This window comes from Pleurodeles waltl, chromosome 10 (genome assembly GCF_031143425.1).
Source record: "Pleurodeles waltl isolate 20211129_DDA chromosome 10, aPleWal1.hap1.20221129, whole genome shotgun sequence".
NCBI lineage: Eukaryota > Metazoa > Chordata > Amphibia > Caudata > Salamandridae > Pleurodeles > Pleurodeles waltl.
The window spans coordinates 264180888-264193739 of record NC_090449.1 but is presented as its reverse complement, the minus strand read 5'-3'; positions in this window follow the sequence as shown (position 1 = coordinate 264193739).

Below are 12852 nucleotides of genomic sequence, written 5' to 3'. Positions count from 1 at the left end.
TTTATTTTCATAGTGGTCTAGCAAAATGTTGTTTTCAATGACTGGATTTTGGGCATGATCTGTAAAACATATCCTCTTGAGTTCTCCCATATTCCTCTTCATTACTTTCTGCATGAAGTTTGGCTGGATGATTCTCAAAAGAGTCTTGCACTTTAGAAGGGGATTGCAGATCTGCTGAAGAAATATGTGACCATTCCTCTTCCCAAAGAAGAGTGGGACTTATATGTTGTCTGGTCCTGTTTCCAGAACTCAATTCGGGGGGGGGGTCTTTCAAGCCATCACAGTTTAGAAGAAAGTCTACCTCTTCTTGAAGACCATCTCCTTTTTGACAGTCTCTGCAGGAGACCATTCCTGTTGTCGACCCTGAAGGCTTACTTTCTTCCATCTAACTGAATGGCACTTGCTTCGACATCACAATTCTACCTCTTTAGTAGAGAGTCCTTTGATTTGTATCCCCAAAATGAAATTCCAATTTTGACTACGGTCCTTAGGGTGGAAATCTGCTATGGGGGGATTTCAGGACAAGTATTGACTTTTCTGATGAGTCCTCTGAACTCCAGGGAAATGTATGTTTACTCATATCTGGACGATCAGCTTTTTCGTGCACCTCTTCACTTGGCCTAGTTGCACACATTTCAGGTATAGTCTGTCCTTTGTTTCTTTGTATGGATGGTGTTAACAGAGAAATGGGTGCTTCTTCCCTGTCTACAGAGGGAGTTATCCAGAGCCCCTTTTAGCAAGCCATAGGGAGGATGCTTCTACTGCCTGAAACAATGATGAAATTGAGGTCTTGACAGAGAAGATGTCTCAATTACAAAGTAGCTATTGTCAGCATATGACTGTAGGTTCAGGTAAATATTTGTTGTAACGCTTTGCTCTTAATAGTCTATTCCTCGTCTTTATTTGTATGTATTAAATTGGTTTTCTGTTGTTATCAGTTGGATTTGGTGCTGTGCTTGCTGTCCTTCTGAATAAAGCGCTCTCCTTCCCATTTTCACGTATGACCTCCTTTTTAAAAGCATTGCCTCCTCCATGTTTGTGGAGTTTTTGGTCAGGTGGCACATGAAATCCATGTTCCAACATTTGTATTGGATTCCGGGTTCTTCAGGTTACAACCGATCAATTTCTGGTCCAAGCTTTCTGGTGCGTTCTGTCTTAAGGTGGTTTGAACCAGACTATCTTTCTGGGGTGTGAACCTTCATCCTCATCCTCCACTAGCCTTTACCTCAGTTGATAGCAAGGGTGGATTAAAAGCTAAACTGGCTGGACCCAAGAGCCTTTTTACGAATTGCCCGGAGTTCAGAGGGAGAACTATACCTTGTCATGGGTAGTGAGTCCTATATAAATGCAACCACAATTACAGTACCAGGCCAGATTTACGATGTCTGGCAAGTATTTTCCCATTCAGACTTCAGGCAACCCCCTAGAATGGGAATCACCATGTGATCACCAAGTCTTTCTTTGCTTGTTATCCATGATTCTATGAATTTTCCTGGTAAGGTTTACCACCTGCTTTAAGCAGGTTGTAAATCTGAGCGGGGGTCAAGGTGGGCCAAAGGGCTGGTGGTGGATTGGGCAGGGTAGCTTCCTGTTTTTTCTGTCAGTCAGACACTATGGGTTCTTTCTTTGGTCCCCTCCCCCCTCTATTTGCATTTTCTAAATCCCTAATAGATATGTTGGTTGAAACTGCTGGCTTGGAAGCTAAATGAAAGGGCTGTTCAGAATGGAGCTGCCCATTAAGGTGACTGGCACTTACCAAATAGATACTTCCATTCTGAAAACATACTTTCAAGCACTGGATATCTTTCTGTCAGGGGTGCTTTTCTCATATATTATCCTTTATAGCTGTAATAAAATGTAACTCTTGGTGCTTCAAAGCATAGTTTTCAATTGGAGATGGCTCCCTCATCTGTGGATTCTGCTGACTGCTCTTTGGGCTGGAATCCTGATTGCAAGGGAAGTTCTGGCTTCAGTCACTTGTTATACATCTAAGTTACTTTAGGGGTTTGATTTGGGGCAACCTACTTTTAAACCTATGGTGCACTCTTTGGATCTCCCCTTGGCTCTTCAGAACATTTCAAATGCTCCCTTTAAACCTTTTTATGGGGTTTCTTTAACTTTGAAAATGCTAACTTCTAAAGCCAGGGTAAAGTCATTTTACTGGTTGAGCTCACTTCTGGCAGTACACTGAGCCCCACCTCTGCTTTTCCTTGCGTTTTTAGTCCCCTTCTCTTGCGTCCAGGTCCAAGAATCTCATGATACTATGATTAACATTAGAAAAGTGTTCGTACGCAGAAGACTGCAAGCAAAGTGGCAAGAGATACTCTTTGCAAAAAATGAGGATGCAGCTCGTAAAGTTACAGAACTTTGGGCAGCCTAAACGAAAAGCCCCTTGCAGCCCTACGTAAATGCTGCTGTTAAGGGGTCCCCTCTCAGAACTTCCTTCTACCGCCCGCCTAGCTGAACCCATGGGATAGAGCCCTGCTATCGGCTCGTGTAGCCCCCTACACAGTTTCCCTTTTCGCCCTTGTAACATGTACCAAGACTCCATGTCTCGGTGAGACCTCGCCAGGTTGGGATAGGGCACAGGCATACAAGTGGTACTGAGGGGGCTGAGGCCAGTCTGTGCCAGCTCAAACTACTGCTGAAAGCAGGAAGATTGGGCACCTGGCATTCCACCTCTTGAGCAGCTTCCCTGATGGGGGTCTTCCTGTGGGCCATCGCATCTTCCTGCAACGTGATGTTGCTAATTGTGTGCAGTTTCAGATAAATGCATACATCCGATCCACTTCACTCGTTGACATTTGCGAGTTCAGTGTTAGCGTGCAGTCCTTGCAGTGGGCGGCATCTGGTAAAGTACACTTTGTTTACACGCTCATTTCTTGCTGTAATTTCTGTGTGGGGGCGGCGTGAGAGTAACAGGGCCTCAAAGGATAGCTGGAATTCCCATGTTTCATACTTACAGATGTTCGAGAGTGCAGTGATCTCAATGGAACTTAAGCATTCGAAACGCTGATCTGCAGAGCTGCCCTTAATGTCACTAACTCTCTTAAGCTCCAAACGTTTTACTGCTAATCAGGCTATTACCCCGAGTGTTCACAAGGGATTTGCTGACTGACGCATCGTTTAATCTGAGCGAGTGGTTGAAGGTGGGGACCACTGGCACCCATTTTGGGAATCTGACACTTATTTTTCCTCAGCAAAGTTTGATTTAGAGTAAAAGCGAGAAAATCACAAAAGAGACCCGAGGGAAAAAAACAGGAACAAAAAGAAAGAAAGCAGAGATGAAAAACTGCTGCTGCGAGGTGAAGTGGAAGAAACTGTCTGGTGGTGGATTAAAGCGGCATGGAAGACGAAGTGGTCTAATCGCTAGAGCAGCCGATTTTGGAGCTGGGGAGCAAGGCTGAAATCATGTGGTTCTGAGCAAATCACTTAGGGGGTCATTCCGACCCTGGCGGTCCATGACCGCCAGGGCCGGGGACCGTGGAAGCACCGCCAACAGGCTGGCGGTGCTTCCTGGCCAATTCTGACCGCGGTGGTAAAGCCGCAGTCAGAAAAGGGGAACCGGCGGTTTCCCGCCGGTTTTCCCCTGGCCAAAGGAATCCTCCATGGCGGCGATGCAAGCAGCGCCGCCATGGGGATTCCGACCCCCTTCCCGCCAGCCTGTTCCTGGCGGTTTACACCGCCAGGAAGAGGCTGGTGGGAACGGGTGTCGTGGGGCCCCTGGGGGCCCCTGCACTGCCCATGCCACTGGCATGGGCAGTGCAGGAGCCCCCTAACAGGGCCCCATAAAGATTTTCAGTGTCTGCTTGGCAGACACTGAAAATCGCGACTGGTGCCACTGCACCCGTCGCACCGCAGCAAATCCGCCGGCTCCATTCGGAGCTGGCTTCATCTTTGCTGGAGCTTTCCCGCTGGGCCGGCGGGCGATCTTTTGCAGATCGCCCGCCGGCCCAGCGGGAAAGTCGGAATGTCCCCTGCGGTCATCTGACCGCGGGGCGGTGTTTGGGCGGTTTCCGCCCGGCGGGCAGCGCCCGCCGTCCGCCGGGGTCGGAATGACCCCCTTAATCTCCCTGTGTATACCACAAAATGAATGCGTCCTTGTGTAATGTAATGGATGCTTATGTAAAGCGCTCCAACATATGCGGGCCGAGTTCACGCTATGTAAAACCGCAAAAAAATGACTGTCACTCTTGATATTCACCCCACCGACCTTAGATAGCACAGGCCCAAGCTTCTGAGCACAACTTTGAACGGGGCACTTTTATTTTTACAAATTAAACACTATGATGACAGTAGACATACTATTTGGATGTTTCTGTCAACTGAACTTTTATGATTGAACAATGGGTCGTTGTAGTTATGAGTTAGTGTTACTTGCTTGAATTCAGTGAGAATCAGAGTTGCTCCTTATCATCATGATCAAAATTACTTTATTGCGGCTTAAAGCCAGAAAAGCACATGTGGAAAAGAGAACTAAATAAATACATAATATATAGATATGAAAACATACTTTGTTTAAAAATAATCAAAAGCAATACATGTACATCAGATAAAAGAATAAAACACTGTAGAAATCTCGAGGCACTAGTCAGGATTGACCAATTACTTAGACCTTTTGCGAATACACCATGATATAAATAAAAATCTCAATACCAAAAAGACAATTGGTTGGCAATAATTCGTTTTTAGGATTCTAAGTGCCTCCTCTTGCTGCCTAGTGTTAAAATTCCTGCATATCGGGAACAACCACTTTCTTCTCGGGAGGGCATAGATCTTACAAAAGAAACAAACATGTCCCTCAAAGTCCTCAACTGTCCCACAAGCAGGGCAAGTCTTATTCAGGGAGTTATTGCCACTCATTCACTTGCTGCTTATCAATTATGTTGATGTATTATTTAAATTTAAGGACATAGAAAGGTGACATATTAGATGTGATTGGATGAATTGGTCACTGGTGAGCTTTGAAAGCGGTGGGGCCTAAATAGGTGCAACAATTGCACGGAGTGAAGGAACAAATTGAGCGAACACAAATTGCTCCGAGAAGGTTTGGGAGAGTGCAAGTGTAGGGTTCCACTGTGATGAAAATGAAAACAAACAACAAAGATTACAGTACAATTTACAGATGCATTTGCCAAACGATGTCAGATTTTATAGAAATTACGGGCAGGTCTGAAGGTGCGCTGATAAAATATTCCAATAGTTTCAAGGTGAGAGTCAGACTGTGTTCGGAGGTAGGGTAGGTACAGGTTTACTGGCCATACGGGCCCCCCACCCATGCATGCTGAAGTAGTTTGCTACTGGTGTCCTGGGTTCCGTCCTGCAATGGCTCTGCAAACGTGGCTATGTACAAACCTTTGCCCCTTATTCACCTTGATTCTCAGGGTAGCAAGGGCAAGTAATCACAGGCTTAGGGGGACAAAAGCTCAGAACTCAACAGCCAACCAATAGAAGGAATAAAGTAATGTCTATTCCAATGCATATTTTATGTAAAAAGAAAGTGCTTTAATCACACTGCAGACACAGAGTTCATAATTCAACGAAACAATTTACAGGTTTGTAAACTAAATTATATTCAACAGTGAGGCGCAACACCTCCTCCTTTCCGTTATCCTCCTAGTATCCTTCCTTCCTCCTTTTATACTTGTGATCATATATCTACTGTCCCCAAACAGGCAAGGCACCGTAGAGCTAGGCAAGGATTAGGCATAGTTGCTGATGGCTTAATGACTCTCACAGGTAAATTGCGCAACTTCAGTTTAAAGTCTCTTTCGCTGTTCAGTAAAAGAAGACCTAAGGTGTGCGACAGCCTTCTCTATGCACAATTAGTTTCTTAGTCATTAGTGTAGGGCAAATCCCATGTTTTATCTGTTGGCTGTTGTAGCTACTCTGTCTTGTGTGGTGTAAGTTGATTTGCTCACGCTCTCATGGCATTGTATCCACCCTGGTGCAGTCTGTGTTGCTCTGTGCGATATCTGCGGGGGCAAATGGTGAGGTAGGCTTGTGTGACAATGTCCGTCCTTATCAGCACTGACCCAACAGGAAAGCTATAGACAGGCATCGTAGTGTGGCAGCTGCAGCCTCCAGGCCAAACCCCTTATGTCTTCTGGCATTTTTGGCCTCTGGGCTGATGTGGGATTCTTGCTTTGGTGACAATGCCACCCTCTCTTGCAGCGTTAGCAGTGGCAGAACTATTTACCAAACTGGATGTAGATCCATTGTTTATGGCATCAGAAACAGTTCACATTGGATCTCTTTCAAATGCCATTTTCTGGCTGCTCCTAGGACACAGCCTTTGTGCAAGGTGCTGGCTCCCATAGCTGATAGCAACTGGGCTGGTATCCAAAAACCTGGGCACAATTAAGTATGAGATCTCTGCTCCCTTCTGTCTTTAGCTTTCCTGAAGCAGCAATCAGAGACAGATAAAAGAGTTAGTCCTGTATAGAAATGTCTTCATCTTGAACAACAGAAATTGCAGTTTCAACCCTTACTTCTACCACTTACCAAATGGATGTGGTGAGGAGAAACTAACCAGCAGCCCTTTCCTAACAAGGTTCTAATTGATTTTCTAAGAGAGGCCCTGTCTCCATCCTCCCTCACTTCATTGTCTGTGTCTTCACTGTCCAGCGACAGGAATGCAGGAAATACATTTCCACTGTGTGGGAACAAAGTCTTCACACTCCACCTTGTACCATGGTTAACCAGTGGTATCCACAATGTATCACGTGGGCCCCAATACTCAGACTAATACCACTCACAGGGTCCTATTAACATACATTTGCTACACATTCACTGCATGCACAGGTACTCAACATGTACACTGTATGTCAGCTCAAAGTTCTGGGGGATCACATAACAGTGGAGCTTTACAACAAAGGGGGTCAGTAGACCACGCTTTCCCTGACACTGACTAAAAGGTCTGGTCACACTAAAAATTCACAGAACATGGTCCTGAACCGTCTGTGCTTTATGCGATGTACCCAGGACAGAGACAGCAGTTTAATGCCCACTGTAGGGTACGCTTTTTGCACCCTGATAGGTCACAAATATGTTCTGGATCTCGCATTACCAGGAACAGGCTTAGGCCTCTGCATGCTCTCTAGATTACTGTGAATCTAAGGCCAAACAAAAAGTTATGGCACCTGTTGGACTTGGCCCTTTCTACAGGGTCATTCAAACTTTTTGCCTTCTCCTCCTAAATGTTCTGACCCTTTTTGATTGATGGTATGACTCTGGTCACTTTATCACTGCTGATCAGTGCTAAAGGGCATGTGCTCTCCCTTGTAAACTTGGTATGATTGGCTTATACCTGATTGGCACATTTAATTTACCTGTAAGTCCCTTAGGTGGCTGGCATCTAACTCTACGTGCCAGGCCCAGAACTCCCCTTTTACTATATTTAAGTCACTCCCAAGGTAGGCCCTAGCTAGCCCCATGGGCAGGGTGCTATGTATGTAGAAGGCAGGACATGTGCCTAGTAGCGTGGCCTGTCCTGGTAGTGACAACCAGCCTATTTGGTTTGTCACTGCTGAGAGTGCTGCATTCTCATGGGATTGCTTTGGAAAAGCCCTGCCTTATGTCCAGGGGGTATTGTCTAATTTATGAGGGATAGCGGAGGCATGTTTGGTATGGTTGTACTGGTAGTGAGAAATGCTTCTTACTGGTGTAGGTAAATTTTTTATAATCATTATAGAAATACCACTGCTAGAAAGTGAGCATTTCTCTTGCTTATGACTCTGGTGTTTTGCAGCTTGACTCCAATCTATGTCTGGGAAGGAGTGACAGTTGGGCTTTGTGCATACTTTTCAGACAGCCTGTACACAGGGAGGATGGAAGTGTCACAGAGGTCCATCTACATACTGAATGATCTTCCTAGGCTGAGAGGAGGGGAGGCAGGGCACACTTGCATCTGTAAAGTCTGTGCCCTGGCCTCACACAAAGGGTTCGTTTACCCCCATCTGATGTTTGGAGCCCTTGCTGGAGGAGAGAGGGGGCACTCCCATAACCAGTTGTAACTGGTTGAAACCTCTTCTCCCCCACATTGAAAATACTTTGCAAAACTGAGTATACGTACAGGGGTTTTCCCCATTAAAACAGACATGAAACCTACTTTGAACTGGACACAGAATGCTGCTAGATGGACTCACCAGCAACCGCCTTGGACTGCTGCTGTTGTGCTGACCTGTGACCTGCTGGGCCACAAGGAAGAACTGCCAATGTCTGCACCTCTTGTGCTGGCCTGTTTGCTAGGCCTTGCAGCCCTGTGCTTCCCCTTTTTGGCTCCAGCGGCTGAGTCCTGTGGCCCCTGCCCCCAGCAGCTGAGGGCCTGTTAGCGGGAGGACAGCGCTGGACTTTGCTCATGCAGCACCTTGAAGGTGTCTGCCCTTTCAGATCTGTAGTGCCTAGAGAGCGCTAGTTGACCTGGGGAAGGAACGGGCATATTGCACGCTGTAGTGGTGTTGCCCGAGTAAAGATTCACGTCTGCAACCCGGGATCTCAAAGCGCATCGGAACCGCACGCCCTGACATGCCCTTTGGGCACGAGAAAGACAAGGATGGGAGCCGGCGTGCGGCATACTAAGGAGTGCCCCCCAGGTACTGGCAGGTCCCTCTTTTGGTGCCCTCTCACCACTGCGGCCTGGGAAGGGCTGAAGAACGGCACGTGCACGTTCAGCCTGGCGCAGGGTGCGGCATACTAAGGAGTGCCCCCCAGGTACTGGCAGGTCCCTCTTTTGGTGCCCTCTCACCACTGCGGCCTGGGAAGGGCTGAAGAACGGCACGTGCACCGCATCGGGCACGTCTGCTTCCCGAGCAGGTAGAGGCCTGATTGGAGGCCCCCACTTCCTCAGGCCCCTATCTTTGCTGTCAGGCTTGCGGGCGTGGTAGGAGCCTCAACTGAGACCCCTTTGTCCCTGGGCCAAACCCCCCATCCTTGCACAGAGTGCCAACCCAGGCACGGTGCCCTCATCAGTGGGCTGGAGAGCCCCGCCCGGCTGGGGGTCCGAGGAGCTAGGTAGTCCCCGAGTAAGGAGTGGGGCCACCTGCACCCTCCTTCCCCCTGCATCACCACCTTTTTAGTTGGATGGACACCCATCGGAGCAGGAGAGCTCCTGCGTGGGAGTTCCTGCCCCTGGAACACTCTAGACGAGGGGGTATTTCAGATAATGTAGTGTGGGCATTTACGCCTCGCTAGGTATTTGCTAAATGATCGTTTTAGAGGCATTCTATGCTGATATGTTTGGTTCATGACTTGACATAGGTTTTCTAATGCTCCTGGTATGGGAATTTATGATACTTTAATGACAAGTGCATTTAGTTAGTAATGTTATCCTGACTACTGCTTATGTTGCAGGATAATGAGTAACCTGCGTGTTATATGTGACTACTGCTGATTTCTGCAGAGTAACAGTAGTGTGTAACGTTCTGACAACTGCTTAAGTAGCAGGGTATTACTGACATGTTGTGTTTGGCCTAATAAGGTTGTGTACAATGCAGTTTATTTTTATATAACCTGGTGTTGTGTTCCCCTTTGTGGTGTGCTTATTGCATCACGTGTGTTGTGTGTGTTGTGCAAACGCTTTATACATTGCCCCTGGGTTAGGCCTGACTGCTCGTGCCAAGCTACCAAGGAGGTGAGCAGGGGTTATCTTGGATGTGTAACTCCCTTGTCCTGACTAGAGTGGGGTGGGTTCTGCCTGGCTTAGGTGTATACCCTAGCCAACCAGAAACTCAATTTCTAACAGTACCGATTTCACATGCTGTCAGGCACCTTGAGCAAGGGTACGCACCCACTTACCATACAGGGACATTCCTTTCCCAACTGTTTGCCAATAAACCAAACTGACCCTCCAAACATGTCGGGGAACGGATTCACCATACTAAGAGCTAGATGTACAAAGCTTTTTTAAGGTTGCAAATTGCACGACTTGCAGAATTGGGCCATTGAGCACCCTCCCAAAAGATTTTTTTAAATGTACAAACACCAAATTGCATTTTGGTAACTTGTAACTGAATCATAATTTGCGTTTGCAATCCTATTCCATTTTGGAATTTGGAAAGGGAGTGTTTAGGATGTCCCTTCCAAATAACGAATCACAGTTGTATGTATTAATGTTTTGCACCCAAATTCCGGTCGCGAAACACTAATACTTTACAACCAATTCAAACCTGGTGGTAACCCATTCGCAAACAGGAAAGGGTCCCCAAAGGACCCTTTCCCCTTTGAGAATTTTTGAGAATGTTCAAACATTTTTTAAGAGCAGACAGTGTTCCTGCGGACCACTGCCTACTCTTAAAAAAATAAAACTTAAACATTTCATCTTCTTTTTAAAAACACATCCCGTTTTCCTTTCTGGAAAATCGGCTGCATTTCAAAAAAGAGATTGCTTTATTAAAAAGCAATCTCAGACAAAGTGGTCTGCTGACCCAAGCAGGCAACCATCCTAAATCACTATTCCTAATATTTGTACATTTGACCCATGTAACTTGTAAGGTAGTAAAACTGTTAATTTTATAAACGATTTCCCCAATAAAAACCTGGTTATTCCATTTTGTAGTGCCATCAATCAATTTGCATAATGTGTATTGCATCTGTCGGCACTCTGGCCTTCCACTTACTTGTTTCCATCCTGCCCCTCCTCTCAACCACAAGTTGTGTATGAGACTTCACTTGGAAGGCTCAGGTTGAAAAAATGAAACATTACACAGATCGCACAATCTGAATCTAGAGCAGAGCTAGAACGATACGACAGGATTAGATACTAGAGATACCACTCATGTTATTGAGACCTTACACTTACACTCCTTCGACATATATGTAAGTTATCTTATGACTGTCTTACAGTCCCAGACATAGGACGGAAACAACAAAGATTGAATTCCACAAAACTCTATATTATTCTAGCTTACAATTGTTTGGCAGTATTTCCAAAAGGGACAAAATCATGTTTTGGATTATGACCATAGATGAACTGATGCTGCAAAAAACAGACAAATTCATTTGGAAAAACAATCATGCAAATAACGATTTTGAAAACATAATAAATGTTTTTAGTCTTCTGAAACTTACTTAAAGAAAAATTAAGAGTTGAAAAGGAACTTGCTTTGATCTTCTAACTGACCAAATCCACACACCATGATGGTGTAGTAAAAGGTTTAATTCAGAGCTACTGGAAACACCACCAACTCATTCTGGCTTTTGGAGAGCTGCCAAGAACAACCATTCTAACCCATAACATAAAGGAAAATAGGTTACATAATGGTTCTACTCCAAAGGAAAATGACTAGACTCACTGCTCTTTGCCATATGTCTACCCCAATATAGTGAACATAGGAAACTACGACAGCATAAAACATATTAGAATATGTGGCCTTATATAGCGATGACACATACTGAGTAATGGAAAGCAGAAGGGCCCAGGACCATTCATGGTCTACAAGGAAAACATGAATGACTCAAGAAGACCTCCCATCACACTGGAAATCTCAAAATGAAGGAATATATCAGTAATATAGTTTCACGTCTTTCTACCATTTAGGTGTCCTGAAACACTTTTACTTTGTTCATATCATCACCTGAGCAACTGGCACTTCCATCGTTTAAGAGACCATACTCACTCCTTGTCGAAGAGTAGGGTCCTTCTTTACTGATCCTGTCGGATTTTCGCACTCCTACATCCTCCAACTTTCCCTTTCAGACTACAATCCTCTGAGGACTGGAAACATGAGGAAGTCCATTAGCAACCCTCCTACAGGTCTTTACACAAACCAAATCTTCAAACCTCCACTTCGACCTGCTTTCATTATTACTGACAACATATCTAAACTTTTATTTCAGTTGGTATTGTTGGATTTTCTTGAACATCTTGCTCCTATCTTTAGTTAAATCCCTCTCTACGTTTTTCAACCAAACAGAGAACACGATTGAACCCTCAACATTTCCTATTAAAGACTCCAAAGGAGACCCTCCTGTCACTGTGTTTTGGGCAGTTGTATATACCCCCAGTATCACCTGTACCACTCTCTTGATTAATCAACCACTTATAGCCATCTGGATGTACATTTTCAATACCCCATTCATTCTTTCAGCTATAAACAGTTTTCTCGAGGTGTATGAAGCACACTTCAAAGAAGTGTCAAAGCTGTAGCCTTTATAAAATTTTCATTTTTTCCCAAAACAAACTGCATCCCAACCTCTGGAATTATGGTCTCTGGAATCCCTCCCCTAGAAAACTCTTCTTCTAGAAAATAAACTAGGCACTTAAGTGCAAAGTGCATAGGTTTGAGTTTACAATCCAACTCCAAAGATCAGTTTACAAATATATAGCAAAATGTAGATTTTAAAATGGAAATTACTGTTCACGGCGCTCCACAGATGAAGAGTTTAAAATGACACTTGAAAGGGTTGCTCAAGGATACACTCCAAGAAATAATTTGAAGAAGGTATTTGATATGGCTTTATGACTTTGAAAATTTGAACTTCTGGGTTGTTATCATTCTGTAGATCCTAATGGTGTTTGAGTTTCATGTGGTTAGTAAATGAGCTGGTTTGTTTGTGTGTAGGACGGGGTGTCCATGTTTAATCAATATCAAATAAGCTTTTTTCATCATTTTGATGTCTGTCATCTTTACTACATTTTGGTGGTGAGCAGGCCAGCAGCTAAATTGGCTATCAATCAATTGCCCATTACCCAGGGCAACCTCTGATCATTAAGGGCCTCATTATGACCCTCACGGTTACGGTCGGACCGCCTACAAAGTGGTGGTCTGACCCTGACATTATGACCGTGGTGGAGCTGCCACAGTCGGACTGCTGACATCGCCAGGTTGCCTCCAGGTCTCAATCCGCTGCCAT